The sequence below is a fragment of the Dermacentor silvarum genome, chromosome 4, assembly GCF_013339745.2.
Source record: "Dermacentor silvarum isolate Dsil-2018 chromosome 4, BIME_Dsil_1.4, whole genome shotgun sequence".
NCBI classification, from domain to species: Eukaryota; Metazoa; Arthropoda; class Arachnida; order Ixodida; family Ixodidae; genus Dermacentor; species Dermacentor silvarum.
This window is the reverse complement of record NC_051157.2, coordinates 177,083,293-177,109,740: the sequence shown is the minus strand read 5'-3', so window position 1 is coordinate 177,109,740 and position 26,448 is coordinate 177,083,293. Positions and strand designations below refer to the sequence as shown.

General features: G+C 48.4%; 5 non-coding genes across 5 annotated transcripts; all 5 read right to left on the bottom strand.

The window, feature by feature from the left end:
• Nucleotides 1–2,587: 2,587 nt before the first annotated feature.
• Nucleotides 2,588–2,660, bottom strand: Trnak-cuu (transfer RNA lysine (anticodon CUU)). The gene has a single exon. It is a non-coding gene; the product is annotated as a tRNA-Lys (tRNA).
• Nucleotides 2,661–2,807: 147 nt separating this feature from the next.
• Nucleotides 2,808–2,880, bottom strand: Trnak-cuu (transfer RNA lysine (anticodon CUU)). Its single transcript has one exon. It is a non-coding gene; the product is annotated as a tRNA-Lys (tRNA).
• A 142-nt stretch (nucleotides 2,881–3,022) lies between these two features.
• Trnak-cuu (transfer RNA lysine (anticodon CUU)) lies at nucleotides 3,023–3,095 on the bottom strand. The gene has a single exon. It is a non-coding gene; the product is annotated as a tRNA-Lys (tRNA).
• Nucleotides 3,096–3,239: 144 nt separating this feature from the next.
• Trnak-cuu (transfer RNA lysine (anticodon CUU)) lies at nucleotides 3,240–3,313 on the bottom strand. Its single transcript has one exon. It is a non-coding gene; the product is annotated as a tRNA-Lys (tRNA).
• A 142-nt stretch (nucleotides 3,314–3,455) lies between these two features.
• On the bottom strand, nucleotides 3,456–3,528 carry Trnak-cuu (transfer RNA lysine (anticodon CUU)). The gene has a single exon. It is a non-coding gene; the product is annotated as a tRNA-Lys (tRNA).
• Nucleotides 3,529–26,448: the final 22,920 nt, after the last annotated feature.

Sequence of the window (26,448 nt, the reverse complement as noted above, 5' to 3'; positions counted from 1 at the left end):
AGTTGGCAGTGGAGTTCTTTTTCATTACGCTTTTGCATTTGGCTATTAATGCTTCCCCTTTCAATCGCAATCATCTTGACTGCGCTCTTAAAGTTTTCCCACTCAGCTGCCCAACCATGTGATACCGTGGATGCCATTTGTTCAATTCTTCTTGTTACACACTCCATAAATTTTCACATTGAGTTTCCATAAAGCCCAATTAAAACGGCTTTTTCTCAAGTTGGTTCCTAGTGTAGCCATTACAAGGCTATGGTCGCTAAATGACACATGTTTCACTTCGTAGTGGTCACAATCTCTGGCAAGGTCGACTGTAACATATATCCTATCCAGCCTAGCACAGCTTCCGCGCTGATAATGGGTGTAGGTAGGGCGGCTTCCTCTTAACAATAAATATCCAAGATCCTCTAAATAATATTCCTGAAGCAGTGAAACAAGCAACCGTGAACTTTTATCTCGTACAGGGGTGTTTGTGGCTCGATCTTCAGCGAAACACACACAATTAAAGTCGCCAAACATAATTAAACATTTTTCGCATTTCAAAAATTTTTCTAACTCTTCAAACAACACAACGCGCTCATAATCGGTGTTTGGTGCGTATATACAGATAGCACGCCATTCCCTTGCACAATACGAAAAGTCAAGAACAAGCAATCGTCCCGCCTCCGACGCAACAACTTTTTCGCCTTCGATGCCTACGTCATTCCTTATGTAAATTGCACAACCGCCGGATGTGCCTACTGCGTGGCTAACACAAACATTAAAATGCCTTCGAAAAGTTTCCACCATGCGATCCGTCTGCTCCTCACTTTCAATCTTTGTTTCTTGCACGGCTACTATGTATAAGTTATTTTCCAGAAAAAGGCGGTTAAGTTGATTTTGTCGTTTCTTGGTCGCCAATCCTCGTACATTTACTGTGGCAACACGCAAGGCAAGACCGAGCCTTTCGTCTTTAAGTTGCGAAGAGCTGATGGATCGCGCAGTGTTTACCTCAGGGAGCAAGGGTGCATTAGAGCCTTCACTGAGTTGCGGCCGTGGTTGGTCGGGATGAACTCGCTGTCTGTTGCCTGCCTCGTCAACCGAAGTTCGGTGACTGGACGGGACAGCATCGTCCTTGCGTTGTCGCTTTGGCGGTCCCATGTTGCTTACTTAGCAAGGGGTAGCGAGACCCCGCCTTTATTCCGGCGGTTTCTCCAGCGGGCGTCTACCAGAAAGAATGTTGGGTTTCGGCTTCAACGACGTTCGTCGCGTCAAAGCCGTTTTCATTGGCGGCCCCCCGTCATCTGCATCATCGAGATGGTCTGGTTCACCAACACTGTCGCTGTGCATACGCTTTGTCGACGCCTCTACAACGCCATCCATCGTTTCACACTGCACTGTCGACGTTTCATTTGGCGGTGTATCCTGAGGTTCACTTGACGGTTTCCTCTGCGGTAAACACTTTTCGGCCCTTTCGTTGTGCACGTCTTCACTATTTGGTCCTGTCGCATTTTCTTCCAGCTCTTTCCTTTCACTAGTTGTTGACGCACGTTGATGTATCACTACCGGGGGCGTTTCCACCACTTTTTGTTTCACCGTCACCGTCGCTGCTACTTCTTCAGCTTCAGCCTCGTCCATGATGTTGTCTGATACGTCAGCGTCCTTTCTGGGGCCCGTTATGTTCGCGTACGTGGGTACGCACTGGGTTTCGTCATGGCCGAACCGGCGGCATCGTGAACATCGGGGGATTCGGCAGTCGCGGCGGATGTGCCCTTTTCCTTGGCAGCGCAAGCAGAGTGGCGCCTTGCCTGGAATAACTACGAGGGCAGGCTCACCGGCGACACGCACTTGATAAGGGATGTCTTCAATTGTGACTCCGGCCTTTAGCCTGAGGTTCAGCACGCGCGTTGTCGTAGCCTTTTCCGAAATTCCGAGGACACGCCAGCGCTCCTTTGTCGCTTCCATCACCTCGCCGTATGGCTCGAAAGCCATACGAATGTCGTCGTTCGTTACATTAGGAAGGACCCAGTGGATTTTCACTCGGACATCTTGGTTATTCGGGTCTACTACCAGACACTTTCTGCCTTTCACAGTAATATTCCCAGTCGTCAACAACTTCTTCATACTTTCATGACTCTTGAACGTAACAGCCCACACATGATTCATTTGAAATGCTCCTAAGGCATCAACCTCAGGCAGCAATTCCAAACGACCAAGGGCATCCCGGTAGTCTTCAACCCTGTACGGCCTTGCTCGTGGGTCACCGTGCAAAAAAAAGCGTTTTCAAAACAATCCGACCTTTTGGCAGATGAGGCAGCAACACTTGGTAGTCCTGGTTGTCTTCCATGTCGTCCCTGTTTCCGCGGCGAAGCTGGGCCGCTAGCACCGCCCCGTTGGAGCACATGAAAAACACGTCCGTACGCTTTCGCGGCCGGAAGTGGAATCCCGACTGAGCTAGCCGGGCGGACAGCAGCATTCCGTGTGAAGCATGACTGCTGTGTGCAAGATCAGAAGTATTCGCCTGAAGATAGCGAGAGAGAGGGGAGAGAATGACAGTGAGCGCCGGTGTGGATACAGCGATCGAGGACAAAAAAAGAAAAAAGAAATGCAGCGCCCAACGTGGGGCTCGAACCCACGACCCTGAGATTAAGAGTCTCATGCTCTACCGACTGAGCTAGCCGGGCGGACAGGAGCATTCCGTGTGAAGCATGACTGCTGTGTGCAAGATCAGAAGTATTCGCCTGAAGATAGCGAGAGAGAGGGGAGAGAATGACAGTGAGCGCCGGTGTGGATACAGCGATCGAGGACAAAAAAAAAAAAAAGAAATGCAGCGCCCAACGTGGGGCTCGAACCCACGACCCTGAGATTAAGAGTCTCATGCTCTACCGACTGAGCTAGTCGGGCGGACAGGAGCATTCCGTGTGAAGCATGACTGCTGTGTGCAAGATCCGAAGTATTCGCCTGAAGATAGCGAGAGAGAGAGGGGAGAGAATAACAGTGAGCGCGGGTGTGGATACAGCGATCGAGGACAAAAAAAGAAATGCAGCGCCCAACGTGGGGCTCGAACCCACGACCCTGAGATTAAGAGTCTCATGCTCTACCGACTGAGCTAGCCGGGCGGACAGGAGCATTCCGTGTGAAGCATGACTGCTGTGTGCAAGATCAGAAGTATTCGCCTGAAGATAGCGAGAGAGAGGGGAGAGAATGACAGTGAGCGCAGGTGTGGATACAGCGATCGAATACAAAAAGAGAAAAAAAAATGCAGCGCCAACGTGGGGCTCGAACCCACGACCCTGAGATTAAGAGTCTTATGCTCTACCGACTGAGCTAGCCGGGCGGACAGGAGCATTCCGTGTGAAGCATGACTGCTGTGTGCAAGATCAGAAGTATTCGCCTGAAGATAGCGAGAGAGAGAGGGGAGAGAATAACAGTGAGCGCGGGTGTGGATACAGCGATCGAGGACAAAAAAAGAAATGCAGCGCCCAACGTGGGGCTCGAACCCACGACCCTGAGATTAAGAGTCCCATGCTCTACCGACTGAGCTAGCCGGGCTTTTTTTTTTTTTTTTTCTTTATTTCCGGATTTTGTCAAGTACACGTCACACAAGAATTCATATCTCTGAATTCAACATAACTAGACAAATCTCTACACGTACTAAAAACGGGACTGACAGCATGTCCCGTGTAGCTTGGTTAGTAAGGTTTAGTCTCCAATAATTTTTCAATCATATGCAACCATTCAGGTGGCTCGTTAAGAGCCTTGAACACATCTCTAACATATGTAATAGTTTCAGCAAAATATATCTTCGCTGGCTTGGGATCAACATGTTCGTGTCTGATATCCATTCTTGTTTTCCAGACACTATGCATGGTAACCAGCATCATCATATCACATGGCACGCCTCCTGTTTGTTCAAAAGGCAAGAACCGAATTCCGAATGGCGTGAGCGGGAAATCCTTTTTAAAGGTCCTCTGTAAGACGTCCCACAAGAAAATTGAATCCGAGCAATCTAAGAAAATGTGTTCAATTGTTTCTGGCTTATTGCATATCATACAATTTACACCCAAAGGTAGATAAATACCTTTTTCTTTTAACCATGGTTTAACAGGCAGCGTGCCACTGTGCAGCAGAAAGAAAAATGTTTTAGTTGATGCTCTGATAGGCATTTTCTTTACACGTTTCAGTACATCCCGTTCGGGTCCTAATGCATACTTTGCCCGATACAAAGGTACAGGGCATAACACGTCAACTAAATCCTTATACAGTTGTTTTTTGGTTACTAATGACAAATAATCGAGCGAAAAATGCACTTTGAGAAAGCGAACAGCATGAACAACTTCTTTCAAGAATCCTTTCGGTGCTACATGCGGTGCGTGAAAGGACGATGCAATGTACTCCGGCAGCGCATCCCGCAGGCGCACTTGCATGACCGTACGTATAAAACCATCCCTTTGATCGCGCAAGAAAAAATATCGTGAAACAATCTGCTTAAGGAACAAATGCGAAAGGCCAAGTCCGCCCTTCTTAACAGAGTGAAACAGATTTATCCTGCCGATCCGCTCCCAAGTGGATCTCCAGATAAAGATAGCAAAGACTCGGTGAATCTTTTGCACGCACATTCTCGACATGCATAGCACTTGTAGCATATAAAGAATTTTGGCCACTAGAAACACATTGCAAACCGTTGCGCGTGCAAATATCGACAGGTCGCATCCACCCCATTTTGTTGTTTGTGTCTTAATGTGTTCCATTTGGTCAGTCCACTGTTCGGCATTTTCGTTATAGCACTCTAATGGGATGCCCAGGTACTTGGACGGAGAAGTGCTAAAGTTGATCCCTTCAATTTGGTCTGGTCTGGATTCCCAAGTCCCGTGCCAAAATCCTAGACACTTTTGCCAGCTAATGGCGCTTCCAGTGAGTCTACAGAAGGCTCTTGCGTCACTGACCGCCTCTTTTATGCTCTCTTTATTTTCACAAAAAATCGCGATGTCATCTGCATATGCCAAAACCTTTATTTCATGCGATAAAAACTGATATCCGGTTATTTTTTTATTGTTCAGCACTCTTAAACAAAATGGCTCTAAATAAATAGCAAACAATAAGGCTGAGGCGGGGCATCCTTGACGGACACTAGAACGTACGGTTATGTCTTCGCTGAGTTTTTTGTTGATTACAAGTTTAGTCTGACAATTATCATATGCCATTTTCACACCGTCACTTATTACCGCGCCTACATTGACATAATCCAGCAGTGCAAAAAGTATGCTATGACACACCCTGTCAAATGCCTTTTCCAAATCTAATTGAATCATGGCTATACGGCCACCTGACATTTCACAGCACTCTAAAACTGTTCTTGCAGTATGAATATTGTTAAAGATACTTCTTCCTCTTATTCCGCACGTTTGGTGTGCACCAACAATACCGGTAATTACTGTTTGAAGTCTTGTTGCAATGACCTTCATGTACACTTTATAGTCGACATTTGTCAGAGTTATGGGCCTGTAATTTTCCACCGACTGCAATCTCTCAGGGTCTTCAGTTTTCGGTATAAGTATAATATGGCTTTTCTTGAAAGATATGGGCAATTGTTTAACATCATAGGCCTCTGTTATAGTACGATGAAGCATTTCTGACATTTCTGCCTTGAAAAACTTATAAAAGGCTGCCCCGATGCCATCTGGTCCAGGTGTCTTGCCTTTACTAAGGTCATCAATCGCTTGCTGAACTTCCTCTATTGCGATGGGTCTTTCAAGATCGTTTTTAACGTCCTCGTCTAGTTTGGGCATAAGCGCCAGAAACTCTTTTACAAACGGATCTTGCATTTCAACTTCGTTGCCCAACAATCTTCGGTACCGTTCAAGAAAAGCCATTTCGATAACCTTCTGGTCTGACGAAACCATGTCCTGATATCTTATTTCTTTAATCACGTTTCTTGTGGCATACCTCTTTTCTTCAGTGAGCGCGCGTTTGGTGGGTGCTTCGCCCACCAAGAACCTTTCCGCACGTGCCCTTACCACGGCTCCTTTATATCTTTCCTGCGCAATGCATTCCATCTGTCTTTTCACTTCTTTAATTTCTTTCTAAACAATCCGGCTATCGTGCTATCTGCATTTAAAAGATAATCAAGTGTGACTTGTAGGTCGTTTTCTTTTTGTCTTTCTTTGTATCGTATGACGCTTGACCTCTCAATTGCACACATTTTAACTTGACTTTTAAAATTCTCCCAAACCGCGCTAAAACTTTTGTATCAATAAGCATAGCCTCTTTACACTTTTGACCAACCAGTTTAACAAACGTTTCGTCTTTCAAAAGGTTTTCATTTAATTTCCATAGATCCCAATTAAATGCACTTGTTTTTCTTTTATTTCATATTTGGAACATTACGAGACTATGGTCACTGAAGCTAACGTGTTTAACTATGTAGTTGCTACACAATGATAAAGTACTACCGGAAATATACGCTCGGTCTAATCTAGCGTGGCTTTGAAGCTGAAAGTGCGTAAACTGCGCATGATTCCCACGAAGAACATCACCAACGTCTACAAGGTCACAGTTTTCTGTTAAAGCACGAAGCTGTGGTGCACTTTTATCACGAACGGGCTTATTATTAGGCGTGTCTTCGGGCATGCATACGCAGTTAAAGTCACCTAGTAACACTACAATTCTATCACCCTTTAAGAAAGTACCTACGTAATCAAAAAAGCATTTTCTGGCGGAGCAGGTATTAGGTGCGTATACGCAAATAATTCGCCATTTTTTACCATGCAAAGAAAAATCACAAAGTGCTAATCTGCCGTCTTGTGAAGTTATGGCACTTTCTTCATTAATACCAACGGACCTTTTTAAAAAGATGACACATCCCCCAGACTTTCCAACGGCATGACATACGTAGACATTAAAGTTTGCTTTATAATTATCAACCATGCGGTCAGCCTGCTCCTCGCTCTCAATTTTTGATTCTTGTAACGCTAAGATGTCAACGTCATTTTCAAATAACAGCCGTTTTAACTGGACTTGTCGCTTTCTTACCGTCAACCCTCTTACGTTAAGCGTACCTATCCGAAACGCCGATGCTGATCTAGGAAACACTGAAAGCGATGATTCAAGCCGACCGCACTGCGATTGGTTCATATTTCCAGGACTCAGACTTAGTCTCTCGCCGCCCTACAAGAAGTGGCCTCGCTGTTTGAGGCGAGGTCGAGGCGTCTGCCTTAGCGTCACACATTGGCGACACTCGCTGCTTGTCCGTCCGTTGTTCAGCCTCTAAGTCGTATTCCGGACGGCATCCCCGCTGACGCGAAGGCACTGTCGGTGCCGCTCTTTTGTCTGGCGGAACGTTGGGTTTCACTTTAAACGAACTTCTGACGACTGCCGTCTTCGGGAGTGGCTCACCATCAGAGGCTTCGTCGCTGTTGCCTACATCTTCAGTCTCTTCACGCGGCCTCTTTGAGATCGCAGAAGTGCCGCTTTTCCCTCCGTCTTTGTCGGCTTCTTCCTTGTTAGGCTCGACCGCATAGGTATCCATCGCGGTCGCAGGAGCACTTGTGTTACCAACGGCTTTGTCGTCTTCTGTTGGTTCTTGTAGGTTGTTGACCTTACCATCCTCACTGTCTTTTGTTTCTCCAGCATTTTCAAACGACGGTTCCGTTGATGGCTGGCTGCCAGAACACGATGGAACCCCGCCCCCACTGGTGGTTTCCTCCGCGTCGGCCTGGTCCATGAGGTGCTCGTTTACGGTGTCACTTCTGCCAGTCCCTGTTACGTTAGCGTAACTACGCGCGCACTGGGTCTCGTCGTGGCCGTAACGACGACAGAGCCCGCAGCGTGGAACTCGGCACTCGCGCCGTATGTGACCGGTACCGTGGCACCGGAGGCAGAGCGGCGGTCTGCCTGGCACGTGCACTAGTGCATGGTCTTCACCGACGCGGAGCTGATGTGGCAGGTCTTCCACAGTATAGCCAGCCTTCAGGCGCAGAGACACTAGACGCGTGTGCGACCCTTTGTCATTGCAGCCTGCCACACGCCACTTATCCCTCGATACCTCACTAATGGTGCCGTAAGGCACCAGGGCGGTTCTCACGTCTTCGTCCGGAGTGGTGTGCAGAAGCCAGTACAGCTTCATCCTGATGTCTTGGTTGCAAGGGTCTATCACAACACACCGGTGCTCCTTAACGCTGAAGGGTGGGGTTGACAAAATCTTCTGCTTGCCTTTTCCGTCCTTGAATGTTATCGCCCAGACGTGGTTCATTTGGTAGGCTCCGAGGGCCACAACTTCTGGCATGAGCTGCAGACTGCCTAAAGCATCTCGGAAGTGCTCGACTCGGTAGGGCCTTGCTTTTACATCAGCGTGCAAAAAAACAGTAGTCGTTACGGTCGTACCTGAAGGCAACTGCGGTAAAATAATCTGATATTCCTGCGTTGTCATATCATTCAACCTGTTTCCGCGACCCTGCTGGACCGCTGTAACCGCCCCTGAAGAGCAAGACATTCCGCGTCCGCACCGAACGGTAGCCGGAAGTAGAATCCTGAGCTAGCCGGGCGAACAGGATGACCCTTGGGAAGAATAACTTCCGCGTGCAAGGTCAGAAGTACTCGTCTGAAGATAGCGAGAGAGAGAGAGAGAGAGAGGGAGAGAGGAGATAGAATGAGAGTAAGCGCGGGTGTGCATGCAGCGATCGAGGGCAAAAAGGAATAAAGGAAGACAGCGCCAAACGTGGGGCTCGAACACACGACCCTGATATTATGAGTCTCATACTCGACCGACTGAGCTAGTTGAACTTTCTTTCCTTTATCACCGATTGAGACATACAAAAAAGTACAAACGATAAACAAAACATGACCGGTGCATCTATACACATATCTGCATATAACAACGCACGAGAACAATCAGACGTGAGCTGCACATACACGACCTGTGGCATTTAAAAATGCAGCCTCACTAACGTGCAACCTGGGAAGGTGCGAAGCATGCAGTGGTGCACCGCTAATGGGCTCACACTGCCTTAAGCAATGACTCGTAACCCCGTAAACGCGGCCTCCCCATTACGACGACAGAAGAGAAGTGAAATTCTACGCTGGAATGATGGACGGCAACGCAGCCAGCTGTGGAACGCGGGACGAACGCGAGAGCAACACGACGAACGCGGGAGCAGTGGCACGAGCGCGTGCCGAGCGCGAGCACAAACCGCATGCTTCAACGCAGCCAGCTGTGGACGACGACGACGATGACGATTACGACAGGAGACGCCGACAGCCCCGGCGCATAGGGTGCTTCGCACCTAAAAGTGACACTTTGTTCACTTTACGGGGATTCGGGCCACCCTTACCAGGCAGACAGCATCACATTACATGTTATTTTTCACATAAAGAAAAACACTCAACATGCGTAATCACAGTTCACTGAAAAGACGCTATAAATGCAGATCAAAATAAAACAAGAGAAATACAATTGTTCACTGATATACCCCTACTGAAGACACACAAAAAACTTTCTCAGTGCTTTCTTACTCGTAGATGCAATATCTATTTCATGTGTCAGCAGGTAGTTTAAAAGTTTCGGAAGCCTGCGACATAGCATCTGCTGCCCCATAATTAAAGGTGTCTATGGTATAATCCAGTTGTCGGTATTTCGGGATGAGTAAGGGTGTGTTTTTATTTTAAGCTCCCCTAATGAACGTAGGGTTCTATCAGAAAGCTTAAAGCTTTGTTTATGTCTGAGGGATAAAAATTGTGTGCATAGAAGCTGTGGAGATAAATTATGCAAGAACGTGTGAAAACTGGCGCGGTGTGTGCTTTGTACTGTTCCCCAGCTACGTGACGGATGTCTTTTTTTTGTAGTACGTGTAATCTATTTCGATTAGTTATTGCCGTGGTGCCCCAGACAAGAAAACAGCAGCTTACTTCAGAGAAAAATCATGCATGCTACAGTTGGAGTTTGGTACTCGTAGGGAGTAAAAAATGTGATTTTGCTAGTGCGCCTATTGCTTTGGAAGTGCGAGAAATGAGATGGTTGATATACGTAGGCCACGACAAATTTTTATGGAAGTCGACTACAAGAGTTTTTTACAGTATCAACAGTCTATATGGCGGAATTGCTTAAAACCAGAGTGTCCGTTAGTCAGAAGTTTATCTGGGGGAGTGGAAATAGGACAGCTTTTGTTTTCTTTAAATTTATTTCTAGTGAATTCAAAGTACACCACGTGCTCAGACTTTGGAGAGCGCTATTTATCTCATTAGTTATACTCTGTAAATTCTGTGAATGGAATAGCAGTGTTGTGTCATCTGCGTATAAGACATGTTTTGGTTTATTACTAATATTTGTTATGTCATTCATATAAAAACTAAGCAGTAAGGGACCTAAAATGCACCCTTTGAGAACTTCTATATTTACGGGATTGTGTGAAATGGCCATTTATTTCTACACTTTGCATACGACTCCGGGGATACGATGATACGGGATCTAATGGTAAACTGTGAACACCGCACAGCTGTAAGTTATTCAGTAAAGCTAGATGATTCAGATCATCAAACGCCTTGGACAAGTCTGTGTAAATGCCTATTACCCGATTACTTTTGTTCGAACGCTTTAAGAATAAAATCGTTCTGAGTTTCTAATATCTTTGACCTGACCAGATTCAAGACCGCAAATGTTGTCTTGCCATTCAACTATCAAATATAACAGTTTCGCCACAAGCGCGAACAAATGAATGTGATAGCAACATGTTAGAATATTACCCGAAGTGTAAGACTCGTAGCTGTAGCGGCAGTATGAAATGAAGTAAACGTAAGCTGACTAAGTGAGAACGTTCTTTTGTGCCAGGGATCCTCTGTTTGAATCCTGTCATCGGAAAATTTCATGTATTTTTGTTAATTAAAACCAAAGTCGTTTTTAGAGACTTTACCACCACTTTTCCATATCGAGTAAGTTTCAAACCTCTTTCCTGGGCCGATCCCGGAGGTCTGCACAGCCGCGCCAATAAAGTTACATAATTTTCAGGTTTGAGCTCTGTTATTGTTGCGCACTTTTAATATTTAGGTCTGAGAACATTTAAGATAAAAGGCATGGGCTCTCTGTGTTGTTTCATGACATTTGCTTGTGGACTGCTATCTCTAAATCTGAGGAAATATTTGCCAAGAATGTAGAACTGGTATGAGAACTTAAGTGATAGCATGGTGTGTGGCAATATGGCCGCATATAACCCATGTCATATAGCCTGGTATGACATGTAGCACACACATACCGAAATATGTACGGAACATCACGGCGACGCTGACGCCCACGGCGATAGTTCACTTGGAGTCAGGGGCGTAGCCAGAAATTTTTTTCCGGGGGGGGGGGGGTTCACCGGCCCGACCGGGGGGGGGGGAAGCTCTCTAGGTCACGTGATCGATAATAATGTCGGTAGTTTTTAAGCACACTCTATACATGTATATCAAAGACATGGGACCCCCACTCGCGTGTGCGTGTGCTGTGAAAAATTAAGTAAAAAATGTCACAGTTTCGCCCTAAGGGCGAAGCAATGAATGCGATAGCAACACAGCAATGTCATACGAAGTAAGGTGAGCGGCTTTTGGTAGCAACAACACGCAGAACTGTTGTCGACGCCATCGGCGTTTGCCCGCGTTAGCTCAAAATGCGTGTGGCGTTGGTGACTGTTGCTGGAGCCTCATATAAATAGGCACTTGGTGCCGCAGCTAAACGTCGCGTCCCTTCCTTCCCCCTCCCCCACGGCCTCTCGCGCGTCTGAAGAAGGCGCGTTTGCCTTACATATATGGTGATTGTAAAGGAGGAAAGAGACGCCTACTTCTGCAGCCCTTAAGGAAGCACGGCGCAGAACGCGCGTTGTTCTCCGCCGTGCGTTCACTCCCCGTGAAAGAGCGCGTCCCTCGCGCCCTTCACTCGCACATACAGCGTTCGGCGGCGCGCGGCCACGATTTCATCTCCATTGACGTCATACGGAACCTCACGGCGACGGCGACGGCGACGGCGACGCCGACGGCGACGGGCGACGCCGACGGCAGAAATCTGCTTTGAGTGTCCATATAATTGCTATCGCAATAAAAGTAAAGTAAGCTCAGTAAATACAGTAAGTACGACAGGTACAGTGGGCGTTTGGAGCAATGGTCTCTCATCGCGCCACTGAATGGACCAGTCTTCGAAACTCATCATTGAGACGACCCGTGCGATCGGAGAAGGCATCATTAAATGTTAATTTCCGTTAAGCGTAGATGGCATCGTCCTCGTCGGGGCGAAGTGCGTTTCACAAGTCAAGGACGGCTATACGCGTGAAAATGCACGTGTGACCAGGCTATATCTGCTCCCATAGCAATAGCTTGTTCGCTGCGTCTTCGCGCTAGAAAACTTAAATACGTGCAAAAACGCGTAAGGCTTTTTTTTTTCGAAGCTTTCGTCGCCCTGCTCCCTCATACGAGATGGTTGCATTTCCTGCGGCAAGTGCATGGGCCGCTGTGTCTTCCGCTGCGAGCGTGCAGCCGTCATTTGCCTTTACGTAAACAGATTCACAATGTACAGAATATTTCACCGCACAGCATAGATATGACATGTGTACGCATGTTTACTTACTCTATACTGCACACAGCAGTAATTCATGCTTGTCGGCTGTCTGTTTCGTGTATTCTATTGCGAGTCGGTGGAATTTCACTGCTGTCATCAACCCCTACGTGTGTACATTGCTGGTTTGGGATTCCACAACTGAAAGCGCAACTACCAGCCTTCCGTAATTGCTGGTTTGTGATTCCACAACACAACAGTAATTACGAGCCTTCCGTAGGGGCGCAATCGCAAACAAGAGACGTTTCTCACGCAGACTAAGCCTACGTTCACACTTGGGAAGCGGCAAACGGGCGGAAAGGAAAAAGCGGCCGGAAAATTTTTTCCGCGCCTGTCCAAGTTGTTCACATTTGTTTTGCTACCGCCGCGGCCGCCGCTGCCGTTTTCGTCCAGATCCATCTCGTCTGCGTACGTTTGTCGGCGTGGTGGCGCTCATTATCGCATTATGTCGAGCGGTATGTTCATTCTTTGACCCACGTACCATCATAAAAAGTGATCATTTTATGCAACTTCGCGTGTCATCTGCGACTTCGGTAAATTCCTCGTTGGCGTTCCGTAATTCTCCGCACATGGGCGTGGTAGCGCTGAGTCACAGGTTGGTGCCTAGGCGTGAGAATATTTCTTTAATAGCTTTTATTTACAAGTTGTAATAACATTTCATCATTTCGTATTGTCGGCGCCTCCAGGACTCCAAAGGGGCATCGGGAACACCACAGCTAAAACCCGGGCTGGCCCTTTGTTGGGGCTCGCCAAAGCCTGCGCGTCCTACGTGAGAGCCTGCGCTCCCAATCTATCGTCGCGACGAGAAAAGCACCCCGCGACTTCTGCAACATACCGTACACGTGCGAGGAGAATTATGGAGCGCCAACGAGGAATCTGCCTACTATTGTCTGCCGTGGAAGTGGAACAAGAAATGGCTTTTATACTTCTACCTACTTGTTTTACTAGAAAATGGCAATGATAAACGGAAGACGCGTACACCTCGGAAACGGCGGTGGTGGGTTCGCCTGGCTTTGCAAAAACGCGGAGAAGTTGGGTCACGCCAAGGCTTGTTGCCGCACCTCCGGTCGCGCGACGTTTGAATACTAGCGCGAGTATTGCTGACGTACGTTTTTAGTGCCACTCATTGTCGTAGGCAAGGGCTGGTTCTGATCGCGTCCGATCAGCATTACAGCCTACACTTCTGGTTGCCATGTTCATTTTACGACCGGTTGTTTACATGCTAGTGTAGCTGCAGTGAAGCTAGAACGACTTTCGCTCGCGTTTTCCGCTTCGCCATGGCGAAAAAATCGGCGCGAGACTAATTTGGCTCGCAGTCTGTTTTTCTGCCTGTTTTGCCGCCTAGGCGGGCGGATTTTTGCAAGATTTGTGCCGCTTTCCTACAGCTCGAGACAAGTGTGAACGTAGCCTAAGATCCTGCGCGAGCGCGGCCTAACCGGCACCTGAAGGGAAGCGGCGGTAATGTATACCGGAGACGTCGACCACCTGAGGTCTTTAACGTGCACCTAAATCTAAGTAAACGGGCCTCGAGCGTTTTACGCACATTCATATAAATGCCGGCTGCCGCATTTGTTGCTTCATTTGTTTGCACATTTGTTGCTTCAGAATGCGGCCGCCACATTCTCGCCCAAAACTTCACAGAGTGTCAAAGCCTTGACAAACACCGTGACAGTTTTTCCATATGCAGACATGATTCGCTGTAAATTACCAACCAAACGGAAGCGCCCAGAATGAAATTGTGATAGTAGCACCGGTTTCATGAATTATGTCAGCGCGAAGCGACGACACAAGGGCGGGTAAGTGGTGGGGGGGGGGGGTTGAACCCCCCCCCCCCTGGCTACGCCACTGCTTGGAGTGTCCATATAATCGCTATGGCAAAAAGTAAAAATCTGAAGACACCTAAGCACTCCTTATGAGTTGTGAATGCGACCTTCGAGTTTTGCTCTGCGAGTAATGTACCATAGAACTGCGTGAACCAGCAAGCAGCAGCATCCTGCGGTGCTAACGCCGCATGCCACCGACGTACTGCGCGACGAGAGACCAAGGAAGGCCGGCAGGTGCGCGCAGCAGCTAAGCCCAGTGGGAGTGATATATATACGGACTGCGCGCTGGCTTCTGAGGGTGATTCCCTCTCCCCTCACGCAACACGTGGAGCGCTAACGGACAGCAGGTGTTCCCTTTCACCCGCTATGCTCCGTCGAGGCGCCCTGCTGACGTGGCGTCGCAGCCAATGGGAAATTAGGAAATTAAGAAATGAGTAGAGAGCGAGAGAAACATTTATTTAGACCATCGAGATCGTTGATCTTGAGGACGAGTGGGTGGTGTCCTCATTACAGGACTCCACTGGCCATGGCTGCTCGACGTACTTGCGGGACGAGAGCTTCTTGTCCCGCCAGGGTATCGCCGGTCAGCTGTACCTCCCACCGCTCAAATGTCGTGTTAGGCGTCTTTAAATGTTCAGGTTTGCCGCTGCACCCCCACGAGATGTGAAAGAGTGTATGGCGTGTGTCGCCGCACCAGGGGAAGATGCCGCGATATGTTTGTGGGTATATTTTGCTGTGTCTGTGTAGGTTTGGGAATGTGTTTGTTTGGATAAGTCTCTTCAGTGGATAAGTCCTCTTCAATGCTGAGCTTTTTGTGAGGGTGAGGATAAATCCCGCGGTTGAGTCGCTGGATTTAGCTGGTTGAGTCGCTGAATTACTGGAGTAATTTGATGGCAGGGGCACAAAGGTAAAGGGTGGGGATTGATGAGACGATTGGTTTGGCCCCGCTCGGTTAATTAGCGCTCGAGCTGAGGCGTTCGGCCTTTCGTTCCCCTCCAGTCCTACGTGACCCGGCGTCCGCGCCGGGTCGCCGGGTCAAGAATGGGATTCTTGTAGCCTCGGGCCTAGAATCTGAGCCGCCAGCACCGGTGTTCGTCCGTTGGTAAAGTTGCGGCAGGCCTGTTGCGAGTCGGTAATGACATGAACTTCCCTGCCCACCCTGTCATGTTGCTTTATTACTAGCGCCGCGGCTATGGTTAATGGGTAATTATGGGTAAGAAATGGGTAATTAGGCTCCTGCAGACGACATACGCCCGCTTTTTTGCTCAATGGGCCATTTGACATTTCGCATCCATAATAGATTCGAAAACCCCTTTTTAGGTGCGTTTACGCGTGCTCGTTGCATGAGCACGCGTAAATACTACCAAACGAGCTGTGGTATCTTCTAGGTTTACTAATGGCAAGAATATAAAAAGTCATTGTATTGGGTCATTTATGCACCTAACACTATACCGCTCTATCTTCAGGCGCCACCACTGTAGGTTGAAGCATGGAAGCAAATGCTGGCATACATCGCTGCAAAGTCCAAAAACATGAGCTGTGACAGTTTACATCGGCAGCAGCAAGTTACACTTGGCAAAGTCACGTGAATCGCACTGTTGTTTCATTGTTTCATGTAGAACAGCATTGCACAACACGCGAAACAGAAATAACACTACGGTTGACAACGTGAGCCATGATTTCAACTTCAGGTTAAGCAAAGAGCACAACTACGTTCCTGTCTTAAATTTATCTTATATTGTTCTAAATTACAATATGAGAAACGCCGTGTTCTACCACCTATGATCATTGATTTAGTAATAATGATTATAATAATATTCTTAACAACAATATTAATAACAACAACATAAAAGTGTCTAAAACTGGTCGCTATGATACATCTACTCAGAGCTAATCATCCATCGATCACTCTTTACCATTTCTTGGCGCTCTTTGGCCTGACTTGGCCCTTGCACCAGTAAACACTATACATCATCATCATCATCATCATAATCATCATCATCATCATCATCAACACAAAAGTGTCGTAAAATGGTAAGAACAGAAAACTTCAAGAGTGCCCATTATTTCTAAGGCATCATTGGCGGACACATAGATGTCTCGATGGGTAATGCACCATTAGAAATGATGACCCCATAGATTGCGTTTTGAAACGATTTAACCACAGCGTAACTTATGTAAGAAGCAAAGAAAAAAAAGAAAGACAACCACATGAGAGCAGCGCTGCCGCGGGCAGGAGCGGAAAGCATCCTGATTGTTGAATCCCCCAGAGCGGTCACGTAGCGCTTATACGAAGGACTACAAATACGAGCACGTTGGTAATACAATGATCTTGATAATAATAATGATGGCGGCAAACCATGGCTCTTACCCACAAAGGGGTATCACCCAAAAATTAATGCAGCACGCAAAACATGCAGAGAAATCAATGGACTTCTAAAGCTCAATAGGTGAAACAAAGAAGCCTGAAAATGAGAAGTGTGATTGATCAGTCAGACGCAAATGAAATAATTTCAGTGTTTTAATTAAACGACCAACTATCACAATAAATTTATCAGATAGAAAAAGACAAAGAAGCGAACAGAATGACAATAACGTACGTTAACAATTTATTGGGCGGGATTCGCAAATGAAGCTTTCAATGGCGTTTCCTACATTCATGTGCGTGTGCTCCAGTTTGGATCTTCCAGAGATAACAATTGTCACAAGGACATTCAAACGCAGCCCAAGCTAGCCCAGTGATATTTATAGCTAATTCTTCCTCAGGTATAGATGTACCGACAAATCGGTAAAATTATCAAATGTTTAAATTTATTTAAAATTCCTGCCCTTCCCCTCTGTCTTCAATTTCTTTACAAAGGTACATAGTGAAGAGAGCACCAGACTAGAATGGTGCACTCAAAATATTTTTGGTGGAACGTAGCAGCCGCTGCCTCGTGAGCCTTCACTGTCTAGTTTTACCGAATTTTCTATTCAATGTGTAATTAGGTTCCGATATAATCTGCTAAGCGTGTCGCAGTCGATTTTGTAGTCAAAGGAATATATACCTACGTGACCTTGCCTACGTGATAAATTCTAACGTAGCTGATACGTTGCGACGCTGTGTTTTCTTCTTCCCGCCTTTTCCCTTGCAAAAGCAGCCTCTGTTCCAGTACCATCCCAGCTTCTACCCACCACCGCTGCCTTACCCGTCGTACCACTATTCGCCAAGTCCTTACCAGCTGAGTCACTACCAGCCGGAGCTGTGTCCTCCGCAACCGTGCCAGCCGCAGCAACTTCACCACGGTCTCCACAGCCTGTCCAGTCACATGGGCCTCATGCCCACCAGCGACGGCGGGTTCTTCTTCAACGACCCCAGAGGCCCGGCTGACTTGGGCCACTACCGCCCTTCGCCGGGAGAGCGCGACCCCAATGAGCCGGTCATGATGGCCCTGGGACGCAGCAACGGCGCGGTAGGCCACAGCGGTGGAGGCCCTGCGCGCACCCGACGCCACGTCCCATTTGCTGGTCAGCATACCAAGCACTGAACGCAGAAAGCCGTGAGGGGGTCACCATGGCGACCGGAGACTTGCCCGTTCCTCCCGCTCATCCCCTGCCCGTGTCCTTTTGCTCCTCCTACCCTCCCGTTCCATCTTGCACGCCATCAAATAAACACAATATCGTTCGAGAAAGTCACGCTTACTTTGGCTCGCACGTGAGCCGCTTCTTTCCTACCGAAAAAGCTAAATGTAACAAAATTTCGGACTCCGTTGGCCCCTAGTTTCAAATAGCTATATGGATAAAGAGCGTCCTCCGCGCGGTATTTAGGGTGTGAAGTACGAGTTTTGCAAGAAAAAAAATTCGCTCGAAAAAAAAAAACTTGCAATAATTTACGTTTGTATAGTGAAACTGAAAAAAAATAACGCTTTCATTACCGTAAATACACAGTAATTTGGGCAAGTTGACGTAATGGCGTCAATAAAACCAGCGCACAAACACATGGAACAAGAAAAAAATTCAAGGGCACTTAAGTATCCTACGTGGATGAATGCGAAAGCATTGCGACGTCTCTCCATTGACGCCTCGGGATGGTTCACGTCATTGCGTGAACGTACAAAACAGCCGGGCGTAGCTACTGACAGAGTAGTCGAAAGTTAGTCCTTCGGAGCCTACGACAGAACTCACTGAAATGACCGAACCGACTGGCAGCGCTGCTACATTTAGATACGACCGGCGCGGCGCTACATTTTGATATGACCAGCGCAAAAAACGGACACGAAGCACAAAAAGAGGCGGCGAAGACAAGCGCTCTTTTTTTAGCAGTTCCTCTGGCGAGTTATGCTATATATATATATATATATATATATATATATATGACACGAAGCACAAAAAGAGGCGGCGAAGACAAGCGCTCTTTTTTAGCAGTTCCTCTGGCGAGTTATGCTATGTATATATATATATATATATATATATATATATATATATATATATATACGGGCCACACAGTTGGCCGCTTCTCAGCAACTGTACCTTATGCAACCGTAACCTTTACCGAGAAACGCTTGCGGCGAACGGTATGCACGAAGAGCTTTGCGGTTCTTTTTTCTTTCTTTGCCGCCGCTGCCGTGGGGATGATGATCGTGTAATGCACCTTCTTTGGAACTGGGCGGTGACAAATAGTCACCTATCCTGCTTGATTTATTCAGGTATGCTATACATGTTTTTTTATCTAGCATTTTTGTAAACATCTCTATAATCTATTTTTACCCTTCAAAATCTACCTTGCACCGCTACGTATGACTGTAACAGATCCGGTTGTATCAATCTTTTCCCTGCTTTTTTCCCCGCCAATAGTCTAAACGTCTCTTGCTTACTTTGACAGCTGACCTGTTGATACTTCCGTCCGCTTTAAAACCAAGCGAAGGCCTACGTTACCTACGAGTCTCAATGCGTGAATACTTTTGCATTCGATTAGAATGTGCTAAGTGGTCTCCGGAGTTTAGCTGCAGTATACACATGCCTCGCCTAGTTCCGAATGTTTATTTTACAACGAGGTTTGTCGTCGTTGACGACGTTGATGGAACGCTAGGTAAAGGCACTGCAAGGGCTGTCCGTAGCACGGGGCTCACTCGCGATCATGGCACGGTCCTTCGTCTTTCTCTTCGGTCGGCACATGCACAAGGGTGCGTCTGCTTCATTACAATGCCCCGGGAGCGAAGCGTAGCCATCCTGGCGACTCAGGTCGCAGAGAACATGTGGGGGTCGTCATATGGTTTCAGTAGGTAGACATGTGCTGTCTCTCGCCCATGACGACGCTGGTCTGGTGACACTGTGAGTGGCTCGACGATTTTGTTGACCGATAAAGTGGCATTGATGATACGGTACGGACCGTGATAACGCGCCCGGAGTTTGTAGAGAGGCCAGGAACGTGGGCTGGTATCCAAAGCCAAACAAGCGAACCAGGAGCAAAGTTGGGTGGTGGATGATGAGTATGGTCATGTCGTGTCTTTTGACGTTCTTGAGTCTCGCTAGTGAGGGAACGTGCCAGCTGACGGCAATCTTCAGCATACTTGGCGACTTCGGAAAGCGGAGTGTACTCTGCGGCGTCAGGTTGGTACGGCAGTATGGTGTCCAAAGGGCATGAAGGCTCACGGCCATACACAAGGAAATAGGGGGAAAAGCCGGTAGTCGCTTGCGTCGCGGTGTTGTATGCGAACGTAACAAAGGGGAGTATGGTGTCCCAGTTGGAGTAGTCGGATGAAATATACATCCACAACATGGCGCCAAGTGTGCGATTGAACCGCTCGGTCAGACCGTTGGTTTTGGGATGGTACGCAGTCGATTTTTGGTGAAGTATCCTGCACTCAGCGAGGAGGGCTTGGATGCCCTCCGACAAGAAGACACGGCCCCTATCACTCAGTAGCTCTCGGGGAGCACCGTGGCGAAGAACAAAATTTCGAAGGAGGAAAAGACCAACTGCACGGGTGGTCGTTGCCGGCAGAGCTGCAATCTCAGCGTAGCGAGTAAGATGATCTACGCCGACAATAATCCACCGATTTCCACTCCCGCTGCATGGAAGCGGGCCGTAGAGGTCGATGCCGACGCGGTCGAATGGACGAGCCGGGCATGGTAGCGGCAGCAACGTTCCTGTGAAACGGTGTGTAGGTGTCTTTAGTACAAGACTGAATGTACCTTTGCACAAAGTTGTACATGCCTCACCAATAATAGTGCTGACACAACCTTGTGTAAGTTTTCAGGATGCCTGTATGAGCGCTTAGGAGATCCGCGTGAAAAGACACGCAGATGTCAGAGCGCATATTACGAGGTATAGCAAGAAGACATTTCTGACTGTCGGGCATATAGTTGTGGCAATATAAAATGTTGTCTCGAAATGAAAAGTGAGTTGCTTGGCGACGCAGTGCGCGTGTTGAAGGGACATCAGACGGATCGGCAAGGTAGGCAAGTAACATTGCAAATGTTGGGTCCTTGCGCTGCTCTGTGAGCATGTCGGTGATGGTCAACGGTGACAGGGTGGACGAGAAGTCTGACAAAGACGCCAAGTCAGGCGTCAGTGGGGAGCGGGAAAGCGCATCAGCGTCAGAGTGCTTGCGACCGGAGCGGTACATGACGCGAATGTCGTACTCTTGCAAGCGAAACGCCCAACGTCCCAAGCGTCCCGACGGGTCTTTCAAGGAAGAAAGCCAACAAAGGGCATGGCGGTCAGTAACGACGTCGAAAGAACGATCATAATCGTACATGCGAAACTTAGTGCCCAGATGATCGCTAGGCACTGCGACTGAGTAGTTTAATTCTGCTTTCCTTAGAGTACGGCTCGCATAAGCGACGACGTATTCATCATAGCCAGCTTTCCACTACGCTAAGACCGCACCAAGGCCAACTCCGCTGGCGTCAGTGGTAACTTCCGTGGGAGCAGCAGAATCGTAATGGCGAAGAATCGGTGGTGAGGTCAACAAGTGGCGTTACTGCTGAAATGCTGCATCACATTCAGGTGACCACGCTGCTATGCCGTTACTGGCGGAAAGCAAACTTGTCAAGGGCGCCATGATGGATGCGAAGTTGCGTACGAAGCGACGAAAATAGGAACATAAGCCTATAAAACTTCTGAGAGTTTTGATAGACATGGGTGCTGGGAAGTCTGTAACGGTGCGGAGCTTGTCTGGATCCGGGAGGACGCCGTCCTTGGAGACTACGTGACCCAAGATGGTTAACTTGCTTGCAGCAAAACGGCACTTCTTGAGGTTGAGCTGTAGGCCGGCAGTGGCGAGACACGTCAGAATGTCATGCAGGCGAGCGAGGTGTGTCGGAAAATCGGTTGAGAAGACGACGATGTCGTCGAGGTAACATGGACATCTCTTCCATTTGTGGCCGCGAAGGATGGTATCGATCATACGCTCAAAAGTAGCAGGCGCGTTGAAGAATCCGAAGGGCATGACGTTAAACTCGTAGAGGCCTTCGGGTCTAACGAACGCGGTTTTCGGACGGTCAGCTCCGGCCATTGGAACTTGCCAGTACCCGGAGCACAGATCCAAGGAAGTAAAATATTCTGCGCCTTGTAAGCAGTCGAGAGCGTCATCGATCCGAGGCAGTGGATAAACATCCTTTCTCGTTATCTTGGCTCAGGAACTGCACCAGTTAGTTTCCCTCTTCAGTGGAAGCTCGAGGACGCCGGGGCAAAATCGAACGCCGACGAGGGGAACGGGAACGCCGAGTTTCTGACCGGCGATCAGTGTCAAAACGGCTAGGTGAAAATGGAGGCGTGGCGGCGTATTGTGGTGCGTAGCTGGGCGCTGCGAAGGAGGTATGCGTAGTTGAAGCGCGGCGGCGACAGAAGCGCGCCGCATGGCCAGCAATGCCGTAGGCGAAGCAGCTAGGCCGGTTGTCTTGAGTGTTCCACGTCACGGTTGGACGAAAAAAAATGCCAGGCCTGCGCGGCACACTCAGCACAGTCACAGCGTAAGCTAGACGAGCCAATGCCTGAACGTAAACGCTGTTCGCAGCTGGTTGTTCAGCGCTGTGTGTTGTCCCATGTGCCTATATGTGTCGCTCTGCCTGAATAGGATAAAAAGTGCGCAATATATTCAAGTTTTATTGGTGTTTGCGTAGGGAAAAAATTCTCCATCAGAGAAGATTCAACTTAACGTGCATAGAGACACGCAGATGTCAGAGCGCATATTACAAGGTATAGCAAGAAGACATTTCTGACTGTCGGGCATATAGTTGTGGCAATATAAAATGTTGTCTCGCAAGGAAAAGTGAGGCGACGCAGTGCGCGTGTCGAAGGGGCATCAGACGGATCAGCAAGGTAGGCAAGTAACATTGCAAATGTTGGGTCCTTGCGTTACTCTGTCGGCATTTCAGTGATGGTCAACGGTGACAGGGTGGACGAGGAATCTGACAAAGACGCCAAATCTGGTGTCAGTGGGTAGCGGCAAAGTGCATCAGCGTCAGAGTGCTTGCGACCGGAGCGGTACATGACGCGAATGTCGTACTCTTGCAAGCGAAACGCCCAACGTCCCAAGCGTCCCGACGGGTCTTTCAAGGAAGAAAGCCAACAACGGTCAGTAACGACGTCGAAAGAACGACCATAATCGTACATGCGAAACTTAGTGCCCAGATGATCGCTAGGCACTGCGACTGAGTAGTTTAATTCTGCTTTCCTTAGAGTACGGCTCGCATAAGCGACGACGTATTCATCATAGCCAGCTTTTCGCTACGCTAAGACCGCACCAAGGCCAACTCCACTGGCGTCAGTGGTAACTTCCGTGGGAGCAGCAGAATCGTAATGGCGAAGAATCGGTGGTGAGGTCAACAAATGGCGTTACTGCTGAAATGCTGCATCACATTCAGGTGACCACGCTGCTATGCCGTTAATGGCGGAAAGTAAACTTGTCAAGGGTGCCATGATGGATGCGAAATTGCGTGCGAAGCGACGAAAATAGGAACATAAGCCTATAAAACTTCTGAGAGTTTTGATAGGCATGGGTGCCTATCAAATTGACTGTTTATTCAAGCCACGGAGTTAAATATGCTGTCGTAGAAAATTCATTACGATAGCCGGCATGCTTGGCATGTGGAATTGAATAAGCAAGTGAGGCAAGATAACCTTTCAAGATGGAAAACGCGTGTGGAAAACCGACCGGAAAAAATGCATCTATACGGTCACGCGTTCAGCGCAATGTTGAAACTTCGGGTACTTTACTGCCTTGTCATTTGCCCTTGCAGAGGTTGCATTTATTTAAACTGCGCCGTACGCGCAATTTTTGTATGCTACTCAACAAATTAAAATCGTGACGACCGCAAAAGGCCATGTCGTCTCATGGGGATCGTACACCTCGTCGTGTTGGGAGCTCGCATAGATGTGTCTACAGCATACGAAGCAAATGTGAAAATGCACTTCGTTTGCTACGTAGCACGTCAACGAACGCATCGAAATGGGAGAATGGAATCTGCCCCACAACTTTTTTTACTCTCCCTTCGCGTACGTACCGGATTCAGCAATCCACCTCCGCGCGCATCGCACTTATTGAGCGAGACGTCATTTTCCAAAACAGACCACGGAACAGCTCTTGGCGCAATTTCGACGAAAAATCGCAGCGATCGCGGCGACGTTGCGACGCTGTGACCAACCGATGGGTCGCAGCCGAAAATCCCAGAGTCGGCACTGCGACTGCGATTTTCGTCGCATGTGACGGAAATCGCACTTGCGGTGCGATGAAAATCGCATCATGTGAAACGGCCTTAAGCAAGCTGACTGCGATTTTACGCCAGCGCTGCAGCGATGGGCCGCAAGTGCTTTGTTGAGAACTGCAACAGCGGCTACACAGCAGTGGCACGCTTGCATCCTTGCAAGGATGTAGCCGCGGAATCCAGGGTGGTCGGCTTGTAATGTTTTGACACTAAAGCAACGGAGTGAGAGCGAGTAAACGGCTGAGTGAATTAACGGTATAATAAGGAAGTGGGCACGGAATATCAACGAGCGGTTTGTACGAAGCTGGAACAAATACTGCAATCATTGAACGAACAAACCAACGAGCGAACTAGCGAACAAACGATCAGGGCGTGGAACGGGCGAACGAGTGAGCAGGAAAACTAACGCACGAAGAACGAGCCAGCGGTCAAGAGAACAAAAGAGACGAGCGAAGGTTACGGCTCCGTTATTAGGGCGCCGGCGCTTACTCGCGTAGCAGGTTCAAATAATCGCTAAGACTCATTGCCTTCTACGCGTTCAACTAAACGAGCACGAAGCCGCTGCTTCACAGAACTGCAGTTAGTAACGAAGCTGCACAGAAACAATGGGGGGGGGGGGAAGTATTTTCTTCTCTTAATCAGCAGCAGTTTCCGGAAAAATGGCCTTCACAAAGCGCGTATTCCCCATAAAAAAAGCATCGCCGCTCGCTACGCCCCGGGGCGCTGCGGACACAGCCATCTCGTGACACTAGGGGACTTTATCGGTGACCGGTGTGGGCCGCTATATCACCTATATATTTTCCACCGTGGTCTCGAACCAGGTTGCACATCAAATGGGGAATGATGACACTAGTTCCCAAGGGCTTAGATCACCAGGATCGAACATGCTCAGCTATATAGGAGCATAGTTATGCATTCTGAAGGTGGGTTGTGCGGCATGTTATTAGTTATCGTCCAAGCTGTCACAACGTTCATGACTCCTGTCTGCCTTTTCTAAGTGACTGCAGACATTTCCGTACTAATGAAAGGCAAGGGAGTACTATAAGACATCAAGATGAAAGGCTCCTAGCAGCTCTCGGTGTTCCCAACGAAACTCACAGAATGGCAATGGCCGATTACAAGATGCCCCTGGAGAACTAGGAAAATGTGACGACATTAGAATCCAGGCTAAGCTCCGATCCTGCTTTTCGATGTCACCTTGTAAGCAAAAGATTTATGAATTTACAATATGAGCAGATTTTATTAGGACACTCCAAGCGCATTACTGCCATCGGTGTCGCCGTCACCGCGAGGTTCCGTAAGTTAACGGCGAAAAATCGTCGCCGCGCGCCTTACGCTGTGCGAGTGAAAGCGTACAAGGGTGAGCCGGCAATCGCGGCTCCTTGTGGCGCACGTGAGGGAGGAAGGCAGGCCGAAAGCCCGCGGTCTTTGTTCGTGCGCACGGCACTATGGCAAGGTGACGGACAGGGAGGGGGGGGGGGGTGCGTTCTGCTGCGTCGGCTGCGGGTCACAGCGCGGCCGCGCGGGCCTGTTTCTCGAAAGCGATCTGCGATGTGGGCGCAGTGCGCGCCTTCGCGGGCCTCATCTTCAAAGCGATCTGCGATGAGGACAATGTGCATGCGCCGAGTCGCGGTAGCTTCGTATGCGCTGTGCTTTCGACGTTCGCGTTGAAGCGAGACGAGAGAAAGCGCGAAGGTCAATTTGTCCGCTGGAGCTGGCGCGCTTTCCCCCTTCAGCGCTTTGACGAGTTTCCGCGGTCATCGAGACAGATGTGTTCTTGTTTACCTGTGCGCTCCTGACACCGTGCTTGTCTATTTAGTTAGTAAGGAAATATTTACAACTTTATAAGACCCATTAAACTACTATGCTTGCTTCGTATAGCTGTCTACTTATTTGCTATTGCAATTGACTATTATTTGCTATCGCACTTATGTGACTGAGATATGATGCTTTGATGCTGATGATGACGAATAGATGCTTCGCCTTTCGGGCGAAAGTGCGACTTTTTTTATAACTCGTGCCAGGCGTAACTGAAAAAGATCCTCCTGGCACGAGTATAAAAAAAGTCGCAGTTTCGCCCGAAAGGCGAAGCATCTATTCGTCATCATCAGCATCAAAGCATCATATCTCAGTCACATAAGTAGAACCGTAGCCCATGGCGAAGAGTGTGATCAGTGCGCTGACCAGTATCAAGAAGGAGATGGTGGCACGCACCACAATTGCGAACGCGGCGAAGCTCCGTCTTTGATGATAATCGTCTCTGTGCTGGCCGTCATGAACCCGTACGCCATCTGACCGTACGCTCCAGGCCATATGCTATGGTGCCGTATGACGTGGGGCCGCAGGCCGCGTTGCCGTAGGCTGTTTGGTGAGCCGCTGGATCATAGT